The 27,885-nt window shown below is 39.5% G+C and overlaps 1 protein-coding gene and 1 long non-coding RNA gene across 5 annotated transcripts in view; one reads left to right on the forward strand and one right to left on the reverse strand.

Annotated features, from left to right (window-relative positions):
* The window catches only part of VTI1A (vesicle transport through interaction with t-SNAREs 1A), a 259,766-nt gene that overhangs the window by 194,401 nt on the left and 37,480 nt on the right, over nucleotides 1–27,885 (forward strand). The window lies entirely within an intron of this gene.
* On the reverse strand, nucleotides 11,869–17,481 carry LOC137478309 (uncharacterized). The gene is made up of 3 exons (XR_011001503.1): nucleotides 17,382–17,481; nucleotides 14,829–14,897; nucleotides 11,869–12,198 (listed from the first exon to the last, which is right to left on the reverse strand). It is a non-coding gene; the product is annotated as an uncharacterized lncRNA (long non-coding RNA).

Raw genomic sequence — 27,885 nt, forward strand, 5'->3', positions numbered from 1 at the left:
ATTTAGCCAGTGACTATCCAAACAGCAAAAATGTAAACCACTGGCATACTCTGAGTAGTCAGAACCACAAAGGCAGGTAAAAGCCAGTTAAAATTTGACACTTGGCCACATGGTGAATTTTTGAGAACCCCAGCTGTCTGAGGTGTGAGAACATCTGTGATTGTCAACAGTTCATTAGAAAATTACTGGCAATAAAAAAATGCCAGCCCCCCCCTTCTTCCTGAAAGCAATTTGATTCCTGATGGTCTGCCCGTCCTCAGTATCGCTTTACTCTATTCACAGAGACAAATTTTGCAACAAATTTTTCTTTTGTGTGTCCCTGGTGGTGCAATGATCTAACATCATTATTCACTCCTTACTTATACCAGATTTGAATATGCCATTGTTTCCTGAACAATAAAAACATCATTTGCCTAGCAGTCATCACATACATTAAATCTTTGCCATATGTGTATTACATTCCTGTGTCGTATTCCTTGGACAGAGCCTGGGTAAATTCCTCTGGCTTGAGTTTTGACATGATGGCTGTAATAACAGAGAAAGCCTCCATTAATAACTGGTCAGAGCGCTCAGTTAATACTTTATCAGAACCCCTTGCAGTATTTGGGTGATATCAATCTCTAGAGTGGGACTGCCTAGCAGTTTGCACATTAGAGCAAAAACATGCTGAAGTCAGGAGCAATCAACCTTTTATATGCTTACAGAAACAAGAAAAAAGACGCGTGCCTGATCAGACCTGTCTGTGCAGGGGACCTAAAACAGGCTGTAAATCTGCCTGTAGGATCTTCTTGAGACTTGCAGGTCTGTTGCTGCTTGGATTCTTCTTATCTTTGAGTATTTGGCTGTCTGCAACAGGATTTCCATTGCTAACATTATCTCTGTGCCACATAGCAGTGAGGGTTGGAGAACTACTATTTAATGTTTCTTTCTCACATGTTTTTGCAGATCCCCCTTATTTTTTTTTCTTGTATTTGGCTGTAGACCTGAGGGTGAGATCACACATGTATAGAACGAGAACTGCAGAAACACATTACTCTGCCGTATTTGGTGCCAGCATTTGGAAGTGCCAAATTGCTTTTTGAATTTCCAGTATCACATGGTGGAGACGTCACAGGCTACTACTATTCATTGATATTTACTCCTTTCAGCACTTGTGTAATACCCTTTTTTGCTACAGGATGCTGATGCACTGATCTATGGTATAAAAACAATATAGTGCTTCTGATCCAGTGGTTCTGAGTTTGTAGACTTCTCTATTAGACATTTGAAATGAGCCAGTTATAAAAGAAGAGATAGTTTAACCATGACACTTGTTCATTGTTTTTGTCCTCAGCAGTTCTGTATAGACTCTCTTCATAATTAAGGGCTTTACTGAGTAAAGAAGATTCCCAGCAGTCACCCTGGAATTGGATTAACAGTACAAGAAACTCCCCCTTGCTAACCACATGTTCAGTCCCTTTCTGTCTTCCCATATACAAGCCCTTCTTCAATTTGCTTAAATGAATTGCTGTAATTTGGCTCTGTAGACTTGAAGAAATCGAGCCAGGCTTTATTTAGAATTATAGTGGTGCATAGAGTCTCCATCTGAAACTGGGGCCATGTTGTACAAATTACTGTGTAAACACAAATTAAGAGAAATTCTCTGTGCTGATGAGTTAATAATCATGGTTGTCAAGACAAAGAATGGGAGAAGAGAGTAGTGTTATCTTTGCCATGTGCTGCAGATGCACGGACTGTAACCTGCCAAAGGTGGTGCAGGGGATGCATTACAATGTTTAGAAGTGAACCTGCATTTCTCCTATCTGAATATTCTACCTGAATTACAAGACTGACTTCTGCCTTGTCAGTCATTACAAACTCTACAATCATTTGAGGTTGATACTGTGCCAGGCTACATATGGCCATGAAGACAATGTAGCTAATGTTCAACAGAACTGCATTTCTCTTTACCTGCACATCTGTGAAAATAAGTAAATTTTGTCTTCCTGAATTACAAACTGCATCCATTCTACGGTTGTATAAAAGAAAGGAACATTTTACTACATCCATGTTTTAAAGTTGCTGCCTGGTTCAGCATATCCCGGTAGTTTCTGATCATTTTTCAATCATTTTGATAATGGTATCAATATCTTTGTACAAGTCATGCTGCACAACTTGGTTGTATTCATTTTCTTTTGGGAAAATATTTTTCTTTCTTTAGGCTCAACTGAATCTGCCATTTTCATGTAATGTGATTTATTTTTTTGAGTATCCTCTTTAGTGGATATTTTGGATGTGAAGAAATGGCTAGGTGTAGGATATTGGCAGCTGTACCCCAAGGAATATAGCTGTGGTGTATATTACCATCTCTTTCCTGTCCATCCCATTCATCTGCCTGAGGCTGCCAACTCTACAGCAAACCCAACAAAATCGAATGGGAGGGGGTTTGTTTCAGTCATTTCAGTACAAAGAACAGTGCCTTAAATCAAACTTAACCTTTGTTGGTGAAATAAGCTGAACAGCCAACTTTGCACCAAGCAAGCTGTTCTGTGGCATCGGCTCCGCTGAGGGGGCAGAAATGTTGTGCAAACGGGAAGCACCCAAAGGCTGGCACAGGGCATCCAAAAGGCAGCTGAGAGAAACCTGTGGCAGAGCCCTCAGAGCATCACCAGAAGGAAGAGCTGTGTGCAAGCTCTGCAGTCATTGCCACAGCCCCATTCATGGCTATGATTAAATCACAGGTCACCTGGGTCGTTAGGGACCACATCAGAGCCTGTCCTCTCTGGCACCACATAGATTCCAGCTGGATCACTGACACTGGGGAGGAGGGGAAAGTCTGAAGTGTGGATGAGCTCTCTGTGTATGGGGGTGAGGGCACCAGGCTGAATTTCCACTCTGAAAACTTCATCAGGGGTCGGGGTGCCCCACAAGGTCAGGTGTGGGGTGATCTCTGCTAACCAGCACAGCTCCTCCTCCTCCTGGAGCCATTTGAAGGCTTGCAGTGGGGAATGTTTTCTTAGAGAGCACTTGCCATCATCACATGGTTTTGGACATGAAATCGATCTCAGAAGCTGTGTGATGTCTAGAGAGGCTTCTTGGAACAGAGGCTGGACAGAGTTAGAGGAATAAAGTAGGTATTTATTAAAAGGCCTTTAAAGGATACATCTTGGGTAGTACAAGAGCTCTATTTGTGGCTCTACTTAAGATGGACTTAAGATGGATGACCAGTTGCAAGTTTTCACATTTTTATAAGTTTTGATCCATTTACATATTAGGTTTAATAGTATAACTACAGCTTCAGGTTATGAAATCTCATCCTCCAAGATTTGCTCTCCTCAATTTGTCGTTTATACTTTTTGGGCCCACAGATGCAACAGTGTCCTTGGTTCTCAGGCTGGAAAAGCATTGTTTTGTCTAACTAACTGTGAAAAGATCTTGCTGACACTTTATATGAAGTTCAGAGTTACACACCAAGGCAGTACAGAATCTGGAAAATATGAAAGGTAAAACTTGAGGCATCATGTGCACCTCTTGTGCTGTGATTTCTATCATAATGGTAATGAATAGGGTGGGGTCTCTTGAGACAGAGATTATTTCCTGTAATAATATTTTAAAATGTTATTGTTTTTCTGTGAGATCTGTGGGATTTGCAGGTCAGAAAAGACTGTTGATGGGTTTTGTATACTGTTTATATCATTTATAAATTGATACCTTTTGAAAAAAATCTAATTTACATATTTAGGGGGTTTTTGTCATGAAAAATAATGAGAGTATGAATGTGGCTCTTTAAATACCTCACAAAAGGACACAATAGTGCTTCCTATGCTTGGGCAATGTATTTTTTTTTACTTTCTTGGTAACAGTGGGGAAAGGAAGAGGAAATTGGAGAGACATTAAAAAATGTCAATTCTAGTTCAAAAGTTACACAAGCAAACACTCTTGACCAAGGTGTTGAATTATAAAGTTTGATATTCCATAAAGCTAAATAGTCGGAAGTAATGCTGCCAATAACAGACATTCATTTATTTACTCAAGGTGCCCATTGTTAGCACTAATAATACATTTCAACATATTGAAATTGCAAGATAATTCTTTTGTGACTTTTATGCTGGATGATATTGTTATTTAAATGAACCTGCAGACCACACTGTAATGAAGAAATGCATGTTTTGCTTAACAGTTATCAACCAGCATTCCAGCAAAATGAGAATTTCCACCTCCATTCATCCTGAGGCGAAGCTGGGGGTCACTGTTTTCAATATGGACTTTTTAAAATCCTTTCAGCAGTGAATAATTATAAGCCACAGCCTCTGAAATTACCTGTTTTCACTGTAGGGAAGAAGAAACTTTTATCTTTTGTAATGAAGTACACTTGCTCATTCAAACTTCGTAAGACTTCCTTAAAATGGCAGTTGCATTGGGCTGATTTTGTATTAGGTGAAGTAGTAAAAGAAATGGATTTTTAAATATACAGATACCCTTGTTTATTCAGTTTTAACTTTCTTGAATTTTGGATCCATCTTGTCAAATAATGCAGATGGAAAAAATGTGTTGAGCTCTTGTGTAAATAACCTTATCTGTACAAATTGCTGTTTACTAAAACAAATGTTACTTCATTTGCAGTTTCAAATTCATTTTGCACTTCCATTTGAAGTTTGGGGTTTGAAACTGTTTTGGTCATGCTCATTTTTCTATATTAAGTTTTAGAAAAAGATTTTCTTTTTTATAGTTAAAAACTATGCAGAAGATAGGGATTGCAAATATGGCTTGCAGCAATGGGCTTTGGACTTCTTGCTTTGTTCTTAAAAACAAACAGGTTGGCAGTATTCACTGGTGTAAACTAACAGAAAAGTCATTATCTGGGGAGTAATTTTTAAAAAATGCTATACAATAATTTGTTAATTATTGCCAGAAAAAAAGCATGCAGATTTACTTCTGAAAATGCGTGTTCCGGTTAATGAAAAACATTACCCTGCAGCCTCTGTGGGATTTTTTTCCACTTGTAAAAGTTGTTTTTTTTAAAAAGGAAGAAACTGATCCCATACTTTCCGAAATGGGATTTCTAGGCAAGGACAAATTCAAACCTCACCCTCAGACAATGAGCAAGCACAAAGTTAAAGGCTGGGATTTTTGCTTTTGAATGCTGCGTATTAATTTTTAGAGGAAAAATACTATTTTTTTTAACTAAATGACAGATTGAAAATTGGCTTGATTGTTTTAATCAAAGATGTTTTCCTATACTCTGAATGACTCAAAGGCTTGATTTGACCACTCAGGGGAAGTCTTCTTCCCTGCCCTGTACAGCAACAACCCACTTCTATTAGCATCACTCAAAAAACACTTCATCTGGAAAATAACATCTAGCTTTTAAAATAAGATCATTTCACAGTAGCTAAAAGTTTTAATCCTGCCTGTGAGGCTGTTGAGACTGAGTGATGCTACTCTATTATTTGTCCAACAGGGTGGAGAAGGAGGCAGTGAAATAGCTGCCTTGTAGAGATAGGTGATGTTGCTATTGCAATAAAGCTATTTTAACCCCCTGCTCATGGTAACTGTGTTAATGGTTGGGTAACCAGGTAGGTTGTAGCTGTATATATCTATCACCCAACTTTTCAAATGTTTAGTAGAATTTGACCTGTGTATTAGTCATATTTAAATATGGGCCATATGTTCAATACTCTGAGAGGCTGACCCATATTTCGTTCAACTGTTTAATAAACTTTCTGTCTTCTGTCCATGTACTCAAGCTCCCAAGCTATGGTAACACACACAATTGGGTGCCTAGAAGAGCAAACATAAACCTTGTTATAGATCCAGCAATGTTTTTGTGCTATGAAGTAGCCAGGACCAGGACCCTTAGGCAGCATTCTAACACAGAGCAGAGTTGCCCCCTCCAGAGAATTTACATCCAGATGGCTGAGGCATATAAAGATGTTTTCTCAGGGTAACAAGTTGCCTCATGCCAGCTGACAAGAATATGCATTCTCAGCAAAGGCAGAGAAATTCAAGCTGATTTAGCCCTTTTTCCTCTGATAAATTTTAAACCCAATGACAGGAGACAACAGGTGGGTATAAGCAGATGGGGAAGCATGAGGAGTGAATAAGAAGGTCAGCTTCATAGGTAGTGGGCTCAATATTGCAGCAGCACAGCCATTGTCAAGCTTTTTTTCTGGCAGCAGAGTTAAGAGGAGGTTTGAGAGGGGATTTGAAGGAGGATAACAAGGCAGCTTTGTGGACATGAACAAGGAGCTCTACCCAAGCATGGGGGCAGCAGGGGAGAAAGCACAAAGATCCTTGCTTGAAAAGGTAACAAATGGGTGATGGAGCCTACTGTCAGGGGCTGACTGGAGGTGGGAGCTCTCCCCTCTGGAATAAATGAATGAGAATAGGTTGGGAGGGGATTAGGCTGAGAATGCTTTGAAAGAAAAATCAAGTAGATTATGTTTATATAACAGAAAAAGGGAAACCATAGCAAAGAGGAGTAACAATGGTCAAAATTCTTCAAGCTTTTCCAAAGCTGCTCTTTCAATAAGAAGGAAGAGGTGCATTGTAAGGATGGCTTTGTATGCATCCCCATCATAACCAGCTCCTCACAGTTGCTTTCTGAAATTCAGGAATTATTGCTAGAAATTTTCTAAGCCTGGCATCTACCTTTGAGGTGAACACTTATATTGCCTGAGACCCAAGAATTTTCTTGTTCTTTATTATAAGGAAATAGGACAAAAGTATACCTTTCTGCTAGGGAGAAAAAAAAAAAGTCACTGGCCTCTCTTCATTTGTGTTTTGGGGCTTTTTTTAAATCAGTACAAGAATGGCACAAGAGTCATTGCTTATTGATTTATCATATTTATTTAAAATTCAGCCTAACAGATTTCTCAGTCTGTTAAAACACCAGGTTTGCTATGTCCTCAGTTGTGCAGTTTTCATTACTTTCTTCTGAAAAATATTGCTGTATTTTTTAAAAGGGTGTTTATTACCAGGCAGTCTTATAGCAAAGCACATATCTGTCCTTAGGCAACCATATTCCTCAAAATCTGAAAAAAAACCCCAGCTGAGTTATACTGTACTCTTATATGAACCATCTGTTGTTGATGGAGAGGCTGGAACAGATGATCTGGACTGGCCTGTTGGTGCAGCAGGAGCATAAGTCTGTCCTGTCCTGTGTTGGGGACGTGTCACTGGTGCATCCATCTTTCTTGGGAAGAGGGCAGCCAGCGCTGCTGCTCCTGTGGCCATTGCCAGCTTATGGCCAAATTGCTGTGCTGAAGGTCATCCTTCAAGTCTTTTGTTTTTGTCTCCTGTGCAGAAGACACATCTGCAGTTTGTTAGGGAGAGAAAATAGAAAAGGTTGGTGTCAATCCCACTGAATGGATGAATTTAGCAGTGAGTAGTAAACTGTGTCTGGATGTTTTAACATCAGGGTGGCCTTATTACTGTACATACTTAGAGGATTTTATAATCAATTACAAAGATGTATGATGGTTTTGACATGTGGCATATATACAAGGGTGCACTAATCACTGATTTAATAGAACACTTAGCCCTGTTGTGAAAACCGTCACTATTTTAACACAAAAATCATATTAAGCCAGCTACCAGCTATAATTTTGGAAATTGGTAGAATATTCCTATAAAGAAGCACAAAAGACTGTAAAGATTGAATAAGTTCATTGTCTTAGTGGCCAGTTGGAGAGGGGGAGGTCATCCTCTTTAATTTTTTCTTCTTTTAAAAATACTTTGTGGTTCAGCAGCACAGACACTGCATATCTTTGTATCCCCACACAGTCACTATGTTAATAGCTGTTTGCTAGCCATGGTCAGTTAATTTGAAAAAGCTGGCACACTGGTATTATAGGTCGCAGTTGATTATTCTTGAATCAAATGTAGTATTGTTGCTTCAAACTAAACCCCCACCCATGACAAAATTCATTGTAGCTCTTTAATTTATAATGGAGTTTGATAGGATGAACCTGAAATGATGTGAAAGAAGATTCAGTTTCCTTAACCGTTTCCCTAGCCATGCATGATCCTGTTCCTACTTTGCTCTTGCTACACATAAAGACTTATTAAGGGGTTACTGTTGGTTCAAGAATCTAACTCTTGGTTTTGTTGTAAATATGAAAATTGTTTATAAAATGTTCACTGACATGCTGGACACGGATGTGCTCCTGGAATATATTTCTCCCCTGAGTGCATGTTATATAAATTTCTGTAATGCACATAAATGCAAGGGAGTCAATCTCTAACATGTTTTATTCAATGTGATGAGGTTGCACAAGAGCTCCAGGCCCATCTTTGGCTCAGTCACTGGAATCCTGTCAGTGCAATGGAGGGTAACCAGGCTCTCAATATGGCAATAGCTCTCCTACTCCAGGTGTTGCCTGGTGTGCCAAGCAGCTTCACTTCCCAACAAGGGCCTCCGTTACTCTTTTCAGCCTGGAATGGAGAGTTTGAGGGGAGCTTGAGAGCTTGAGCTGAAATTGCTAACTGCTAGGATAAAACACTGAGTTGGAACACATCCATTTCCCCACAGCAGTGGCTGGGATTTGTTCTGGCTTTCGGTCTAGCGAGAGCACTGGATTTGAGAGATGACCTGCCCAATATTCAATTCTCATTTTCGGAAAGTCCTGAATACTGTGGATGATCTCTGATATATCCCCATGTACAGATGAGAGTGGTAACACTTCAGTGAGAATAAGGAGAGATTTTTAGACAAAAAAAAAAAAAATCCATATTTCCCCCCAGTAAAAACTGTCTACAACACTGCCATTTTTCACTTTTTTACTACATTTGACAAAGAGTTTCTGGTCAAAAGGAGAGCGAAAGAGATATATACAGACCTAGCATCCATTGCCCTTTTGTCATCCATCCAAATGGTCATGTGGCTGTTTCTGGGGGACTTCTGGGGGAGGATCAAAATGCCTGCTTCAATGTGTAACTGTAATTTGGAAATGAATTATTACAACAGGAGAAACAGAGGCACCTTCCCTGGAAGGGTCAGTAGACAGAAGCTTAAGCTCATGTGTTAAATGTGAGCATTCAGTCTGAATTGGAAAGAGGACCTTGGATTTATCAGATCACAGGAGAGCACAAGTATGAAGCTGTTGCCTTTTCTAGGGTAGGATGAGTATGTGCCCATTTCTCCTCCTGATTGATCATATGAAAACAATTGGTTTTCAAACTGATGCGGGCTTGGAAAATCTTTGAAGGATAAAAAAATGAGTTTACATGCATTGCCATGTTGAACTTTAGAGAAAGATTCTGTGCATCTGGGCACAGAATATTGTTTGCCATGGACTCAAAAGCCAGCACAAGCCTTTCCTGTTTAGCCCGTGAAGCAGTGAAGACAGTCCTGTCCCAGGACTTAAACAGCTGTAAGATGTGCAGAGATAAAATGTGCACCAGTTCAACTCCTCGTGATTGCATCCTGCACACACATAACTGGCAAGTATTGTGAAAAGGAACAAATATCAGTTCCTCAGGCCAGTGAGAAAATTCTCTAATGGTGAAGATTTCTGAAAACAAATGGATTTCTTCCATGAGGTATTTAGAATGAAGAATGTGACAAGTTATAGTTAGTCATTAGCATTTGTTGAACATTCTACTTATTATTAGTGTTTAGTATACTTCTGGTTCAAACTTTTAATGGAAAAAGAGTGGAATAAATGGGGTAACACTAACCAGATGGTCCAGTATGTGGAATTTCTAAAGCTTTTTGTGTACTTTATGTTGAAGATAACAAATCACACAGGTCAACAGCTAGTGTCAGCTAGTGAGAAATGATTGTACATTTTAAGGAAGCAAAGCTCTTGAGGTCTTAGTTGCATTGGTGTCAGGGATTCAATTTTGTGATTTTCACCTGGAAATGAAGATGTTTCGAAGTGAGGCATGCTGCAGAAGAAATGTTGAAAGAGGCGTTTGTTTAGATTCCAAAAACTAGGTTATCTTAGACACATTTAGGTTCAGGACATCTCCTCCTTGCTTTTCATTTAATTATGTTTTTATTTTATCTTCAGCATCTGCAGAGGATAAAATATAGGAATAATTAGGAATAGAGCTAGCTGATGAAAAATTAAGATTCTGCAATATTGTTTCTTTATATGCTGCTGTTAAACTTTAAAAAATCAGAAAGAAAATCTATGATATGTTTTGCTTTTTGATAACTAGCTTCATATGTTTTAACATTCTGAGAGTCATACACTTGCTAAGAATATCTGTCTGATCTGTGGCATATCTAAGTCATCCATCCCTATGGTATCTTGCCAGGTCACTGTAGTCCTGCTGAAATATTTTGACACAGAATTTCATCCAAATAAATAGTGTATGATGGTGCCATCTATAGCCCAGACAGCTCAAGGGATTAGTAATTAGTTATATAGCCTTTTACTTAGGGATTGTTACTTAAGATCAGACTCAGAATGTCACTTCTAGCCACAGGCTTGGCAAGTTGAAACAGTGGTTTCTTTCTGATCCTTGTCAATGAGGTAATGTCTAAGTCATCTGGGGCAAAGTAGAAGTAGAAACTGAATTATAATTTCCAGAACTGATTTCTCAAACTCATTTTTATGTAAAGGCAATAGGCAATAGTTTTTAACTCCTGTCTACCTGTTCATGAGTGCAAAAGAAAACTTCCAGATACCAGAAAACTTTCACTGGCATCACCTCCTCAGAAGGAGACAAGTGTGACATAGTTTCAAGTTTATTTGCCAAAGGTTGTTGCATCACAGAAATCAACAGCAAAAGGATGAGCAATTCAGAGGTAATGATCTTTCATAAGACAATCTCCTTCCTGTAACTCAACAGATACATCTAGATAATGGTCCAGGAGCTACAAAAATAAAAATTTACTTAAAACTGAATTGTTTACCTATGGCCAGTTTCTAGGTGGACCTCAGAGAAATGAACCACTCTGCAGATGCAGCCTTACACATGTGCAGCAGGGATTGAACTTTTTGGTGTAAAGTTAAAACCTCAGCTGTAAAAAATCCAACTGTGGTTGAGTTATTTTCTCTGGTTCAAATCAATCTTGATATTAGAAGTTTTCTATTCCTGCAAAGGGGAACATATCAGATTTTCTGCCAAGGGTAGACCTTCTTTTTAAACACAGCATTTACCCTTTGAATAACTCCTCAGGCTAGGCTTGTCTCTCCTAGAAGACACTTGTCATTAGTGGCAGAAGAAGCTTCACTTTTGACACATGTAGAGTGAAGCAATGTAGAAGCTTATTCACTGTGGCATCTTCCTTAGCTGAAACATCTCTAAGCATTTTGCAAAGCTGTACCATTTTCTGGAACCAGAGGTAGAGAACAATAAAAGAGCCATAGGCAAAGGAGGAAAGATGAGCTTCCTGGTAAAAGCAGATTATTATTGACCAAACTGAGTTTTATTAATCATCTTAACACCAGTGGCTGATACAGGGTGGATGGAGAAGAGTGGGAGGATTGTATGTGTGTTCTGTTATTTGAAATGTGGTGAGAAGTATTTATCTTCTATTCCCACTGTCATGAAATGACCATGCACAATGCAAAAGGGTTCTCATTGTGTTATCATACCTTACGTGCTGGACTTCAGATGGAAGTGTTGCTTACTGTCAGGTGGTAGCTCACTGCCATTGAGGCAGGAAATCTACATTATATTTATTAAATCAAGGATAAGTAAACTTACCTGGGTGATGCTTTTTTTCCAATTTTGTAGAAATTATAAAAGGCAAAGGAATTCTTTGAAACACTGTTTGAAAGAGAAACAGAACAGAAACCTGGGGTTTTTTTCTTGGATTGTTTTAGATTTTTGCATCCTATTTGACTAATGATTTCAGACTAGTTTACGTCAAGAAGTGACATGTCAAGAAAGACATCAAGAAAGTGACGTCAAGAAAGATTACGTCAAGAAGTGACATGTTCTTTTACATAACACACAATCATGAACAGTATTTTCTGCAGTGCACTTGCATCTTTATGCTGTGGTTCACGTGTGTGAAAACTTGTGCAAAAGTATATCTCTAAAGGTGTTCAATTTTTGCTTATTATGTTAGATATGCAGTTCTCTCCATTGTTATGTCTTATTTCAAAATACTTCCTTAAAGCAAGTATATAAACAGGGTGAGAGATGCTCTATTCAGTTCCTAAAATGCCTCAGTAAATGCCTGTCACAGTTACCTCGTGTGGTAGACTGGAGCTGAAGGAATTATTACCACAGGTGCTCAGCACCTCAGCTCTGGACCTGGAAGTGGTGGAACAGGGAACAAGTTTGCTGTAAAGTTAAAATAAAAAGACAGTTTTGTTTAGTTCAGTAATTCAGTTAGAATAATTTTACAAAGTGCTATAAAGTCATGAGGTACAGTAGTCAAGGATCACACACCAGACATTGTATTTGCCAGATTATTATCTGCCAGCTATTATTTGTCAGATATTTATTTGTTTTGATTTGCAAAGGGTAGCCCACAGTCTGGAGGCTCTGCATAAACCTAGAAGTAGTGCTGTCCTCTGCTCTGAAGAGTTGCACAGATGTTTCCAGATGTAGAAGCTCAGTAATGGGACATCCTGATTGAATGTCCCATTACTGGTCAGTAGTAAAAAATGAGATTGGGATGTTTGCAGAGTGAAATCTCTTGCGGATTTGAGCTCTGGTTTTGTGAGCACTTAACACTGTGCTTATTGTCATGCAGATGCATACTCCCACTGAGTACTCCAAGTTGTGTACATAAATATTTTCATACATCTTAGAGATCTGGTTTGGTGAGTGCAGGCACAACATGTGTAATGCACAATCTCAGCTGCTTCCGAGGTACTCAATCGCTGCCTGGAGACAGACTGAGCAAGCTTTAATATGAAATCTCTCCAGATTAAGTTTTTAGTATTGGAATTTTGATTTATGTGTGGGAAGAACATTTGGATGAGATATATTGGAAGAAAATGTATCCCATCCATTAGCAAAGAATGCTGTAATTAGGAAAGGAAGATACCTGGCTCAGAACATGTGATATGACTCAGAATTGTGTCCTTGAGTCATTATGCAGACAAAAAACCCCCACATCTCGCTTCAGTGCAAGTTTTGCATGTGTAACAGCTGTCACAGTGAGACCATTAATCAGCTGAACACCACACAGGTGGAGGATGAGAAACCACCTTCTGTGCTAGAGGTTGGATGTAAAAATTACTTTGCACGGGGTCCGTCTGTCTGTGCTGCTGTAGCTGCAGCAATGCAAATCTCTGGTCTAGATCTCTCTCACCACTGGCATAAGATGTTTTTGTACAATTTCCTCTTTTAAGTATAGAAGGAAAAATACAGACTGTAGTTAAATGCTAGCGAGACCATGATTTTGCTCTGTGTTTCTGAAGTTAAAACTATTGCAATAAGACACACCTATTTTATTTCACTTGATATATTAGTACACTATGAACTCATATCAATTGTATACAGTTAGATAAATGAACAGTTTACTTTTGATTGTGTGTGTCAAAGTACCCCAGGTTATTTTGCTAAATTATGTCATTTATTATCTCCTGCTGTGTATAATGACAGTTTGCGAAAAATGGAGGTTTTTCCTTTCTGTCCTGTCCATATAAAAAATAAAAATAAAAAAAAACCCCACACCAAAATCCTGATCAGAATATCCACATCCCTTGAAACAGAGACACTTGCCACCTCCTCTTCATTTGCATCATGTGATATGGGAAGACATCAAATGATACAAAGATGTGTAAAGTGACAATAAATGAAAGATAAATTAGAAGAATTTTTTTTATAGACTGTTCCTGTTCAGTTTGGGTGATAAGAATTTAGTCCTAATTTCTGACATATTCATTTTATCAGCTAAATTTCCTAATTTGTATTATTACAGATAATTACCAATGTATATTTATTTTTAAAACTTTATTTGTTCAATTAGGAGGTAAATTTCAGCCTTCATCTTTGTAGGTAGCTGATCCAAGACAGTTTTATGTAAATGGCTTAATTAATTGCTACCTTTCAGTTGAAACAGCAACTTACAAAGGAAGTAATCCTTTTCGAGTGGCATAAGATGTTTAAAAACAGCAAAAAACCCACAATACTTTTCTCAGGCACCTTGGCACACAATTATAAGTTATTTGACAGAAGTAAATGTAATAAACTGCAAGGCTTCTTCCCAAATTATGTCTTTTCCATGTAATTAAAATAGCATCAACCTTAAGTGCAGTGGGTCTGTAGTCTTCAAATCTACATTATTAAAAGACTTAATTATGCAGAATTACAAAACTTTTTTGTAAATGGTTCAACGTGTTGGTGGTAAAGATGTGATCTGTGTGGCCTACTTATTAAGTTTACACTCTCTCTCAAGCAATTAGTTGTCTCCAAGTGTTTGGTGCCTTGCTCTCCCTCCCAGGCTATCCTTGGAAAACACTACCATGCAGTGCTTTTAGAGGATGTGGTGACAGGGTTTTTTTCTTTATGGCCACCAGACAACAGCACAAATCTCCCCTGGTGACCATCTGCAGCTGGGCTTGCCTGGACTGCAGCTGCAAACTGTCCTGACCCATAGTCCTGAAGAAGGAGAGGGAGTTTGGGGTATTCTCTCTCCTCCTGCTAGCCCCAAGGTCCATTTGTTGTAGATACTGGGCCTTCAAGCAGTGCTTTCCCTTGCTTTCTACCAAAGCAGTAGTGGAAGTAGTTTGTAAAACCCAGAAGAGGGTTGTTGAGATCCCATATGTGATGGTAAATGCCTTGAGACTGCGTGTTTTCACGGTGCTGCACGAACCCCTTCTAAGTCTTACGCTTTTGCTTCATAAGAATAGTGTGAGGAAATAATACACAATTCTTTTAAAAGAGCCAATTCTTCATGTCATTAATAAGGGAAATCAAAAAATACTCACTGTGTCTGCTTATCTCATCTGCTGCTTGCAGTTATCCTTGTTTCTGAACTTCATACCAAACTGGAGATCCTGGGGGAGGGGAAAGGGTGAGTGGGTGAATGAATACATGTCTAGAAATGTGGCAAGCTTTCAGTAGAGATGCTCCAATGCTGTCCTCATTATTGTCCCATTTTATTTGGCAGAGTGACTCTTTTCCCCTTAAATGTGCAAGGGTTTAATTAATACATTCCAGTTGTCAAACCCAGTTCAGCTTGATGAGCAGGAGAGTGTAGAAAAGCTAGATTATTTGTTTGCATCACTAGGCAATGGGGAAATACCTCCTCCATTGGTTTTCTTTGCAAGTAGTGACAGCAACATTTTGACAGAGACAAAGGGATAAAAAATGTGCTGGAAGGACTAGAAGAATTAATTTGTAATAGATAATTGGATCTGTATGGCAATGATACGAGTTTGGAAGAAACTCAAGAGGAATAGCTCTCTAGGTTTTTAGGTTTCACTCTCATGTCAAAATAGCATCTGCATGCCTTATGCATTTTAAAATTTAAGAAAATACATATCTTACTTCCTTATTTAGCTGCCCCACTGACCCTCTGACAAAGGTCTGGATATGCCTATTTTTATTATTAATTAAACCACAGGAAAAAAAATTGGCTGTTTTTTGGGAACGTGATACAGTATCACTGTTACTTTTGTCTCTTGCAAAAGTTAGTTTTACTCTTGCACCAGCCTCTGAGATAGCTGTCTTTTGAATTTTGCAAGGCTCACCTTTGTTGCTGACTGATCCTACAGCAGCTCCTCAGGGAAGGGTGTAGTTCAGTGACAGGAGATTGTCTCATTCAGTGGAAGTGTGGGTCCATTGAATGCCAGGATGGAGACATTACCTGCGTTCAGCTCCGCAGAGAGCCAGTGGTGAAAGCAGAGGGCCTGGGGTGTCCCATGGGAATATTCCATGGGGATGTTCCATGGGGATGTCCTGGATGTACTCACACAACTGCAGCTGCTAAGGTGGGCTGGTGGTGTCTGTACCAGTTGCAGATTTTTCAGATTTGCCAAATTTGTTTTTAAATATATCTAGATGCAGTAATCAAGCCTAGAGGCCATAAATGGAGACAACCATAGCTGGTAACAGAGCAACTGACAAATGGCAACAGCACATTATTTAAAAAAAAAAAAAAAGCTTTATCAGAGGGTGATCAACATTGTTGCCCTCCTTTTAAAAGGTGTTACGGGCAATCCCTGAAATTATAAACCTGGGAGGCACCTCACTGTAAAGAAATATGGTTGAGGGAATGATTAAAGATCATATTATAAAGGACCTAGATGAGGATAATATGATGGGGGCAAATCAGCACGATTTCTATAGCCTCTCAGATTTCTTTGAAATAGTTAACAAATAATGGATAAAGGAGAACCAGTGGATATAATTTATTTAAACTTTCAAAAGGGTTGGATAAAGTCTTTTAAAGGAGGCAATTAAGGAATCATGCTAACAATAGGGTAGGATGTAAAGTCTTGTCATGGATTTAAAACTGATTTAAAGACTGAAAGTTGAAAGTAAGATTAAATGCCCATTTCTTGCTGCTGCAAGGAGACAATAATGGCTGTTCAGGGGTGGGGCTAGGAATGGTAGACTTCGTTATTTTTAACATATATATTTTATTAAATTGCTATTGTGCATAGAATATTATAAAGTAGTATTCCCTAGGAAGTACTGTAGGTTAATATTAAGTAACTGTGTTACAGAGACTGCTCTAGTGCTGTCATGCTGCATTCAAAAGGAGAAGAATCAGGAAATTAGAGGGAACAATAGCAATAACACTTCCCCCAAAAGATGCTTCTCCACTGAAAAAAACATGACCTGCATTCTGTACCATCTAATCAAAACCAGCACAATTCATTAAACACATTAGCCCCAATCCAAGGACAAAATCAAATTTCAGTCTAAAATGTTCAGGGAAGTTTTGTCCATCCTTTGAACTTGGCATATCTGCCCTTGCCACAGTGGGGCTGTGATCTCTGCTGGGGCTGGCACCAAGGCTCTCCATGGCCAAGGCAGCTCTAGCCTCAGGTAGGGCTGGGGGGGAGAAGGAGAAAATGTAGAACAGCTTTTCAAACCTAGACTCATTCAGATAATAAAATTTTGAATAAGAAAAGGTAAAATATGTGTCACAGAAATGTGCATACGTTTAGAACAAACTTGTGAGCCCTGAATCTGTCATAACTCATCAGGAAAGTGACATCAGTCTGTCCCACTCAGGTCCATGAGGACACCTCCAGGTGCAGAAAAAGAAAAATCTGCTCCATGCTGGGTGTGTCCTTATCTTCAAGAGACTGTCTGGCCCCAATAACAGGGTGTCCTACACCCCACCTAGCAGAGATGGACAAATTTCCAGAACAATTAGAGATGATGAGTGGGAAATTCTGGATGAGAAAAAAATTAAAACGTGTGTCTCTTTTATATGGGAAGGAGAAAGATGATCAATAACAGAATGAGGACTACAACAAAGGCTGGTCAGACACTTGCACTTGCTATTCTGGAAGTCAAAAAATCACTTGCATTTAATGTCTGCGTGGCAGGAGAGGGAGTGGAGAACGCTTCTCTCCCTTGGTAACAGGAATCTCTTGGCACAGGGTATTGCTGCAGACAGCCAGTTCTTAAATCTCATAGCAGGGTGCATTATGATAAAGAGTATCATGTAACAGACTTAGCTGAGGCCTGCCTGGTACTGAGCAACACCAGTCACTCTACCCCCAAATCTCTGCACCTTGAATTTACTATGCTCCTGATGAGTGGGGCTATCAGGAGTGAGACTCAGTGCAGTGGACTATATCTAAGCACAGTAGTAGAATGATATTTTGATGGTTAATTTCTTTGATCTTCTGTTAAATTTAAATATGCCTACAGTGGTTTCCCAGTTTCAATTAGTACACAAAACAAACTTCGCGTATTTTCCGAGATTATGTTCTTCATTATATGTTGCTGTAGTTTTATGTGTTGTTGCCAAAAAATCTGCTTTTGACAAATTGCACAGGAGGCATTTTGAGATTGTGATGGAGTTGATTGAGTTTTGGCCAAATCCTGTACACTTTTATCACTGAAGACTGAAATACAGATGCTTGTTACATTAAAATATATAGAATTTGCTTTGGCCCTGAAAATCTGTGTCACATTTTAAAATAACCAATTTGGGTACAATTTGAGTTAAGTGGCAAGTAAACAATGCAAATGAAACTGTTTTGTTAGCTAGAAAGTAATTGAAAATCTGCAACTAATTATAAATTGGCAATATACAAGTCTCCGGGAAGCTGAAAGGAATACTTCACTGATATATTCTTTAGTTATATTCAAAATTAACTTACTCTGCAGTTTGTGCAAGAGATTTTATTGCTTATTGTAACTTTACTTTTGAAAAGTGAAATAACTCTGATTTCATACGAGAAAAAGTGTAATTTTTTAATCAAAGATAACCCCTCTTATGTCACATAATTTTTATTTTATTTCACATGGGCCTTGAGCTTCAGCTTTCATATGGAGGTTTGAATTTCTTCAGTGTTTGTCAGTATTCTAAGTCTTGATTGGCACCTTCATTGTGTTTTTCAACTCATCACCTCAACACATTTTTCATGCATTAATGTAGCTGTACAATACCTTTGAGAAATAAGAATGTGTTGTCACATACGAGAAGAAATTCTTTGCTTGTATTTGATTGAAAAAAAGTGTGGGATTGGCTGGAAAACATCTATTGTCAATGCCACCTAGATCTGTAACACTAGGAGCTGTGGATTTGTGTTGCCAGAATGTGTGCCATGTGCAGACATCAGGTTTTGGTGAATCAGCTTTTGTGATGGAAGAATTGTTATTTAAAAGGAATGCGTAAATACACACGTTTTGATAAATCAGTGTGAGTAATTACTAAAACCCAGTTTAAGAATCCTTGATGTACCTAACATCATTCAAAAAGCATTTCGTAGAATTTGGAGAAGTGCAGAGGGAGAAATACTTATTCTTAGCATGCTCTGAAATATCCCTTATCCCAGAGCAGCAGGCCATGATGGAAAGCTCTGTGCTATCTCTATTTTGGTCTTGTCACCAGAGCCCCAAGAGGCTCCACAACAAGCATGGACCCAAACTCCTTCTGTGAGAAATAAACATTCTCAAGCTCTTCCAAATTCAGACTTGTTCAGGTAAGATGCAGAGGATACAAAGCAGGTTTTTGGGGAAGAAAGGTAACCCTGCAGTTACTGTTGTGTCATTCTGTATTACACAGATGGACAAGCAAAAGAATATAAAGATTAAAAATTATGTCCTTGATGCAGATAGAATATGAGTAGGGGCCACAGAACTCCAGCCAGGCTAACCATCATTGTTGTATTCACCCACTTGGCAGTTGCTTTCTCTGAATAAACATTTCACTGATGTGTACTCTCCTTTAACAAACCTTGACTCAGAGAAATTTCAGACTGGAATCTTCTATAGCCCTGTGCTGTTTCCCTATAAACCAGTACTGATTAAGTGAATCATATATTCTTCTGATAATAAATTTTTAATATAAAATCTTGTAGTCAACAACTAGTAGAGATATCTCGTGAAACCTTTGAAGCACCACTTAGAAATGGTTCAGCACTGTCCTGTGATACAGTGTGGGCTCAGATCGGATGCTTGTAGAGCTGTGTAGGGGCCAACAAGGGGAGATGTTTCCTAGTCAGTCCTGTGCTGAGGAAATCTGGGCAGTCTGTCATTAAAAGGAAAAGGCTCCTTCAGCCAAGGAGCAGGAATAGACATCTTTTCTTCCTGCAGTAAACACTTCCAGACAGGCCAGTCTCACAGTCCTTGTGTAAGTAGCTCCTGTGAGTACAGATTGCAGGATGAAATACATAAATACCAGGCTTAAACAAGCGAATCTGCATCCAGAGCATTTTAATAAAAAGTTAGCTTGGGTTGTGGGGAAGGAGGGGATGAAACACTGGGGGAATGGAGAATATGAGTCATGGCATCCACACTGAAACAAATCTTTGAGCACAAATCACAATATAAAATTTTAAGGGCTTGATCCTGCCTTTGGCTATGCTGGTGTGTATTGTTACATATCCTGTAAAATCGACTACTGTTACATGGTACGTGGTACTGTGTACCCACATAACTAAGCTCTGAGCTCTTTATAGACTTTATTTTTTAAATCCTGTAAATGCTGTTGGACTTGGCTTTTCAGAATGTTGAACAGATGCAGCAAGATTTTCCTACACTTCCTACCCACTTACAACCCCGAATAATTAGTGGATGTGTTGCATTTTTCGATAAAGACTTCTTAGAGAGCTGTTTGGTGAATAAGGCCACACAGAATGTGTCATTGTTGCTGCTGCAGGTTTTGAGTTTATTTGTGTATTATGGGTACTGTATACCACATAATAATGAAAAGCTATATGCTTCGGTCTGCTGGTTCACTACACAGTCTGTGTGATTACAAATTGTTTGAATAACAGTGGACTATTGAAACTCTATCCAGATGTGCGTGTTGCTAATTATGGGAGTACCCACAAAGGCAGATTACCTCTTTTGTTAGCATTTCCAACCCATTTAAAAACAGGAAAGTGAAAAGCATGTAGGCAGCAAATAAGAAGTAGCCGTACATGTTGGAGATGAAGACTTCATAATTAATTCCCAGGGAAGAAAAACCCTTGACCTGGCAGGATGCATTTCTGGAGTGTAACCAGATGCAATTTAATGCACAGGAGAGATATCCCAAAGTGGCAGATTCTGAAACAGTCCCAGAAATGGCATAACATCATTCTGAAACAGTCCCAGAAATGGCATAACATCATTCACGGCAGATAAAGCCCAGGTAAAGAAAGACATGGTGGGGAGAGGGGATCTGAGCTGTTGTCACCTTTCTGGCATAATTAGTTTTAAAAGTTTCAATTACATGATATGAGGTTTTGGAAGGGCAAGTAGGGGAAAATGTGATCATGTCTTTCCAGAATTTAAGTACTTTTCATTTAATGAGCTGGATCACTCTCCAGAGGGGCTTTTAGGATGAACAGTACTCAGAGTACGAAGGACTCCATGTGTTTCCAGGCACCACACTGGGATGACAATGTTTTCACATTGTCTTCCAGAAGAGCTGTCTACTGGCTTTGGAAGAGGGAGAACATCATGTCTAGTCATAAAGTGACCCTCAATCTCTTTTTCTCTTTGCTTCATTTCATGAGTTGCCATGAATGCACAGGAGATGAAATGCAGAAAGTAGAAGGAGAAAATGCCAGTGGCAAAAATTCTGTGTGGGATCCAAACTGTTTGAGGAAAACAGAGGAACAGATGAAAGAAAGGGCGTTGAATGGCTTAGCTACCTGTCTCCTTTAACAGCTTGTGATGAGGACATAAGTAGTTTATAGCAACCTTCACTCAAATGTCTTTTTCTTCTTTTTTTTTTTCTCTTTTTTTCTTTATTTTTCTCCAAAAGATGGGGATTAAACTGAAGAAACTCTGACTTTTCCAGCTTCTCTGAAAGAGAGTGAAGATACCTGAATTCAGACTTAACCCCACTTTGTATAGCTTAATTTAAATAAAAATAATGTATTTCTCCTGAGTGATTAATAGCCAAGTGTGGTGACATACAGGAACAATGAGTTTGATCATTGTAGGGTAAAGGATAGGGCAAAGGATAACTGCTGTGTTAAGCTGATTACACAATTTCCCCTAAATAAGTTGACAAGCAGTGAGCATGGTTTTCATGACTTGTAAATGCACACTTACAAATGATTTGCCTATTCCTCTGAAGGAAGGCTTGTGTTCTGTAGGACACATGTTAAATAAATTCCAAATGGCCTAATGTGAGATGTTGAATCCCAGCAGCCAGGGTCTGTGCAAGCAGGCTGCCCTGCCAGGGAATTGTAAAGTGTGAAATACTCTGAACTGGAATCCTGAACTTAGAGAAGTTTCACATCCTCTGGACATCTCAGCAGCTTATTAAGCAGGCCAATAATTCTTCCTCCTCTTCCTTAGGCTTGTAGAGTGAATTTTGCTGTTGCATGGAGTGAACCTTACTTTCTCTTCTGTCAATGTTTCTTTCTGCCCCCAAAACTGAGAGCATCAAATATGCTATAACTATCCATATTGTGCTGATTGTGTGTTATATAGAAACAGAATCAGCCTGCATGCCAACTAGACCTTATTGCATACCTTTATCAAGCTTCAAAATCTACAGTGGAGGACAACTGCTGGCATTGCCCTGGGTATGAAAAATGGGAAAAAATGGAAATGGAGTATTGATGGGAAAGCAGTCATCTCCATAAGTTGCTCCACTGTTAAACATCCATTACTTAAAAAGAAATATGCCTCTACTTGACTTCAGACTTCAGATTATTGCTTTGGATCAAGAAAATGCTAAAATCAGTTTCAGAAAAGTGCTTTGCCCAATGCTTGACTTCTGCTTTCCTATGGGAACTGTGGTTAGCAGTTTTGAGTCATTCAGTGGAAAAATGGGCCATAGAATGATTTGCGTTTGAAGGAAAAATGTCACACATACTGCCTCTGTGGTTTTCCTTCATTTGTGGAGTTTAGACAATCTCTCCTAGCACTCAGGGAGGCCAGGGGATCATAACACAAGCTTCCACATCCCATGGAGATCCCTCACTGTGCTGCCTATGGTCCTAATATCCCTATGTACCTAGAAGAGCTCTCCTCCCAGCAGGGTTCTCCATCTTCAGCCTTCTACAGTTCTGTACTTCCCTTGAGACTGCAAGCAGTGTTTTGCAATAGCTGGATCAGCTCCAAATTCAGCCTATGTCCAGCAGAATCCCTTTGACCCATTACTGTGTGATTCAGCAAATATCCAGTCTCCCAGGAGTGATAAGACTCAGTAAAACACTTCCCATCTGCAAATCCCAATCCTGTTAAATTAGGGCCAGCTTTTGTTTCTTTGGTTTCTTTTTCCTTGCTTTGGAAAGGAAAGAACTTTGTCAGCAGGCTGATGTGCTCCGCCCATGGACAGGCAATGCAACAACCCCAAACTTGAAACACAGGACAGTCCAACCCCAGTCAAGTCCATGACCCACGGGCTCAAAAGTGAGAGGAAATTACACGTGCTACCTTTGCAGTTAATCCATCATAATGGATAACTTTTCTTCCTCCCTTTCTCTGTCCTTTGCACGCAGAATTTTTTTTAAAGGATTCAACTGAAATGTTGCCTGTCTCTTCCAGAAGGGAAGCTGCTGAAAAAGAGATCATGTTGTGTAAGGCAGCATGAAATGCAGTAGGTGCACTAGGCTGTCTTGTCCTTTCTCTGTGATAAGCACTACACTGAAGTCTACTGTCATTTGTCTGTAATGTGAATATCTTTCTGTAATGGAATAAGAGTGTTTGCAAAAATGGCTACTGAAGTGCCCAGCCAGTTCACTTACTGCAGGAGAGTGACAGGATAAGAGAAGTGGCAGAAACAAAGATAGGAAAAGAGATTTTTGCACTAACAAGTGTGAACCGATAAGCTTGACCTGTATGGGAAATGTAGAGAATCCTTAGTGCACTTGTCAGGCCAAAATTAGCTGTGCCAATTTGTTTTCAGCAGCACTGATCTCTGAGAGCCCTTTACTTATTTTCTCATTTGTAGAAGAAAACTGCTGGCTCACTGCACTCCACTTAAGAAATTCTTAGCAAGCTAATTCACTTAGGCATAAATAACTTGCCTGGGTGTTGAAGCCTGGGGTAGGAATCAAGAGGATCTATAGAGGTGGATGGGGAGGTGTTGTGTGGAGGTTTTGTTGGCCACATGGATAAGTTATGTGTGTCATCGAAACTGAGTGCCTAATCACCTCCGACATGTCATCACAACTGCAACATGCTCAGCAAGGCAAAAAGGGAGGGAAGAAAATACATATTTCTCTCTCAAGTATGTGCAGCTAGGAAACAGCCATCTCATTTTTCATCTTCCTTCGGGGTAGGTGTTGAGGCCGTGTCTCTGCCAGGGAATGGGGGCTGTGTGCTTCACACAGAAATGAAGTGTGGTGTTTTAAAGAAGAGATCTTGAAGTGCTGTTTAGCAAGTAAGCACTTCTGATTAGAGTATGGGAATAGAGAAGTTGTCTGTACCTGATTAATTTTGGACAATTTGGAAAAATTTGAATCCAAGGAGGCAAAGTCTGTAGTAAACAAGAGACTGCCAAGTTTCTAGTTTTGTCTGTTTATTTAACCAATTCTTCCTTTTGGGAACAAGGGAAGGAAAGATGAGTTATGCTGGCATAGAATGATAGTCTGGGTATCAGTATGGAAAGAAAGAGAAATGTCAGTGCTTAGGTGAGGCAGAAGGGGTTGTGGTAGCTTCACTGCGATGTCTTCTCCAGCTCCTGTGTCAGAAAACGTTCTTCAGTTGTAAATTGGTGGAGGGTAATGAAAAGGCAAATGAAACTGGTCTTTGAGCAGATGAAAGAATGGAGACTGAGAAAGATTATGCCCATAGAGGAGGGGCACATAACAGAAAAGAAGGACTAGAGGTGGTTTCTGCAAAGACACCACAGGGAAACGAGCCTTTTGGCTGCTGAGAATCCAGCAAAGAAGGAGGCTGGGAGCAAGAGGGGAGTAAATCAGACATCCTGTGTTGAATCAGTGCAGGAGGGAGTGGAGGGAACAGGCTGGTCAGGGGCGAACATGAGGCTCAGCAGTGCAGTGATTGCATTAGGCACACACAAAGGAGCAGAGAGGAGGCAGCTCGTATTAGGTTATCACAATTTAGATTCTGCTGGGGGTAAGGAAATGTGATTCAAGGAATTGGTTGTTAAATTAGGATTTCCTCACATAATTTTATCAGATCTCACATCATCAAGTCTAATCTCGCTCTGTTTAAGTAGATCTTAAGAAACTGTCAAAATATAAATTGCACCTAACGTGGAAATAGTAGCAAACAGAGTGGTCCAAGGATGGAAAGGAACTTTTTGAGCTAAGCTATGATTTTTCTTGTGTTTCAAAGGCTTCTCAGGAGAAGCATTTTCCCTCCAAAGAATTTTCCCAGCCAGATTTTTGTCTCGTTTTTGGCTGTTTGCATTTGTATTCCTTGTACCTTCCTTTTATTCTTCTTCCTTTTATTTCCCCCAGTCTCAAGCTCTCACTCGTAAGAGCAGAAGGTGATACAAAGATATCTGTATCTGCAGCAAGAAGCAGTGTGCCATTAGGGCCTTGGAAGGAGGCTGGCCATGTGGGAGATCTCTTCCACATCACCATTTTCCCCCATCTGTGGAACTAGCAGTCTATGACTACAGGACTTTGCTGAATAGGGTCTTGGAAAAATCTAGCTGTAAACTCACAAAGCCTGGCTTTGTGTCCAGAAATGGTGTTTCCACACAGTAGATCTGATTTCCATAGCTTTACACTCTTCGAAATACCAGCCAAGACAAGTCCATGTAACTATGTTAAATTCCTTTCTTTTCTCTTTCTTAAATCAACCAATTTGTGTAAACCTCTGAAAAGACAAACTGACACCACTTTGACCAGAGAGTCAATGTTGATTTTTATTAATTGCTTAAAACTTTTTTTTTTTTTTTTTTTTTTTTAATAAGGCCAGGTCTGTGCTGCAGATTTCTATCAACACAGCTGTTCTGGTCAGACTGACACCTCTCAGTGAGCAAACACTACACATGTAGATGCAATTATACCTCAAAATGGTGCTTGTTTTGCTTGCGGGGATGATTTTACTGTACCGCTACAAAGAGCAGATTTGCCAGTGTAAGTTTACACCGCCCCAGGAATGCTTTGTCTGTTTACTGTGCTGGTATTCCTTTATCAGTAAGGCATTTGCAGTGTAGACATGGTCTTATTTGGAGGGCTGGTTTTAATCCTGACACATGCTAAAGTGATTACACTGCTGATTGAGGACTCAATAGAAGGACTCCAACTGATTTGCTCTGGATCAGGGGCTGAAAGGAGAGGAATTATCTTGTGGTTTGAACACAGGGGTAGGAGCTCTTCGTGCACACCCTGGGTTTGATATTGACTTCATTTGTCTCTGCCTCTAAAATTGGGGGTGTTACGGAATTTGTCTTACAGGACTTTTGTGAGATTTAGTTGTTTCATGTTCCTGTTCCAGGACACAAGTAAAATTTATATCCCCAAATGGATAGCCACTACATTTAAAATTGAAAAAAAAAAAAAGAGAGAGATAAATATAACAGCCTAGCTACTTCTGCAGCTGTTCCAATGGCACCAAGTGCTATTGCAGCAGAGGCCTTGGTTCTGGGCCAACCTGTGTGACTGCTTTGAAGAGGCTCCCCTGCCTTTATGAGGTGTGTATCACAGTTTGGGATACATTGCGCCACCACATTTCCCATGGGTGTTTCCTGGTAGCCCAAATGCTCTTTCTCTTTTATATTTACAGTATCCATGTTTTAGGATTCTCTTTAAGTGCCTTAGAGCTCTTGGATGGCCAAGTCAAACAAGGAGCAGCTACAGCATGTGTGCCAGTGTAGGGCTTTGTTGTCCTGAAATGGGTGCTGCTCCTTCTACAGGGCTTAAAAGCCAATAGCTGAGAGGGAGCAGATGCAGGAGGGCACTTTCCCCAGGGACTGTAACACCAATGTGCTTTCACTGCTCTTCATGCCAGACCTAGAAGCAATATTAAAAAGGACACATCTGTTGGATGCCATGTCCTGTGGTAGTCTGGCATGTACAAGGTCGGTGGAGACACATCCCTCCTTCAGATTGTCAGCTTAATTTCTTCATCAGCCTTTTGCAGAGGCAGTGCCAGCATGTTGAAGCTGAAGGGCTTTTTCCATTCTCTTTGTATCATCACTCATTGGGCTGTAGACTAAGCAGGTTCCAGTTGGGACATACAATCCCTGAACATGTGAGCTCACACCAAGGAGCAAATCCCTACAGGAAGCAAAATTAGCAGGAAATAGCTATTACTCATCATGTTCCTTTTTTACAAATGGTGAATCCTTTCAAAAAGCCACATCTGGGAAATGGAAAACTAGTGTTTGGAGCAGAAATCTTTATCTCTAGAAAAAGACAAGTTTCATCTTTTTTATGGTTTAAGACAGAATTTTTGGACTGTTCTTCACTCTGTAATCTGCAGCTTGCTTTGTCTGTGGCTGTTTTTACATATATTTTCTCAACTGTCATCTATTGGCACCAGAGACAATGTCAAAGGAACAGATTTCTATGACAAATTAGTGCACACAAGTAAGAGATGGTGTGTGGTTGTGTCTTGTGCCAGAATGATTAATTCCAGAAAGACCCCTTAAATTCCAGTGAATGCTTCAGAAATCAGAGTATTTTGATACTGGCCAACTTGATTTAAGGCTACTAAAATTATTCAATTATGCTTCTACCTCATCTGAAGTACTACTTGGCACCGTTGTAGGCTGCAGGGGGGAAAGAAAGGGTATGTAAAAATTGTTCTTCCTGCACACTGTGAGAAGAAAACAAGGCTGTGTTTGGTGTATCCTTGTCAGGGCCTGGTAAAACTGATCACAATTAAAGTAAGTAAAAATGAGCCTGTCATGTGCAGCAAAAAAAAAAAAGGGTAGGTCTCCCTGGTTGTAACCCACAGGCCAAGGAATGAAAATCAAGAGCACTGTAGAACATCCTTTTTAAACCAAGTCTTTCTGAAAGTTAACAGCACTAAACCATTGCATGGGCTTGCATGTTCCACAGAAGAATTTCTGCACTTGGTTCAGGCTTACTGCCAACACTTTGGTTTGCTTGATAACCAGTTGCAAAACTGAGACATAGTGTAAGTAAAGGGCTGTGTTGATGGTCAAGAAAGCAGTCAGAATCACAATTAAAAAACAATATCCAGGCTACAGAATGACACTTCTGAACCTAGTCCTACAATTCATCTTGGAAAGATTGTCTTGGACAACCCCCATTTAATTTGTCAGTGTTTTCTTGTTGCTGTTACCCCAGTTTTTCTGAAACTCCAGTTTTCATGTGACAGTAGCTTGTGAAGAAATACAGGGAAAGGAAATAAGGGAAAAATATCACTACAAATGTGGTTTTTCATTTTCTACTGCACAGAAATTTAGGAAACTTAGTCTTTTGTTTCATGTTTATAACTTCCACTGTCAGTACTGCC

The sequence above is a fragment of the Anomalospiza imberbis genome, chromosome 8 (genome assembly GCF_031753505.1).
Source record: "Anomalospiza imberbis isolate Cuckoo-Finch-1a 21T00152 chromosome 8, ASM3175350v1, whole genome shotgun sequence".
Lineage (NCBI taxonomy): Eukaryota > Metazoa > Chordata > Aves > Passeriformes > Viduidae > Anomalospiza > Anomalospiza imberbis.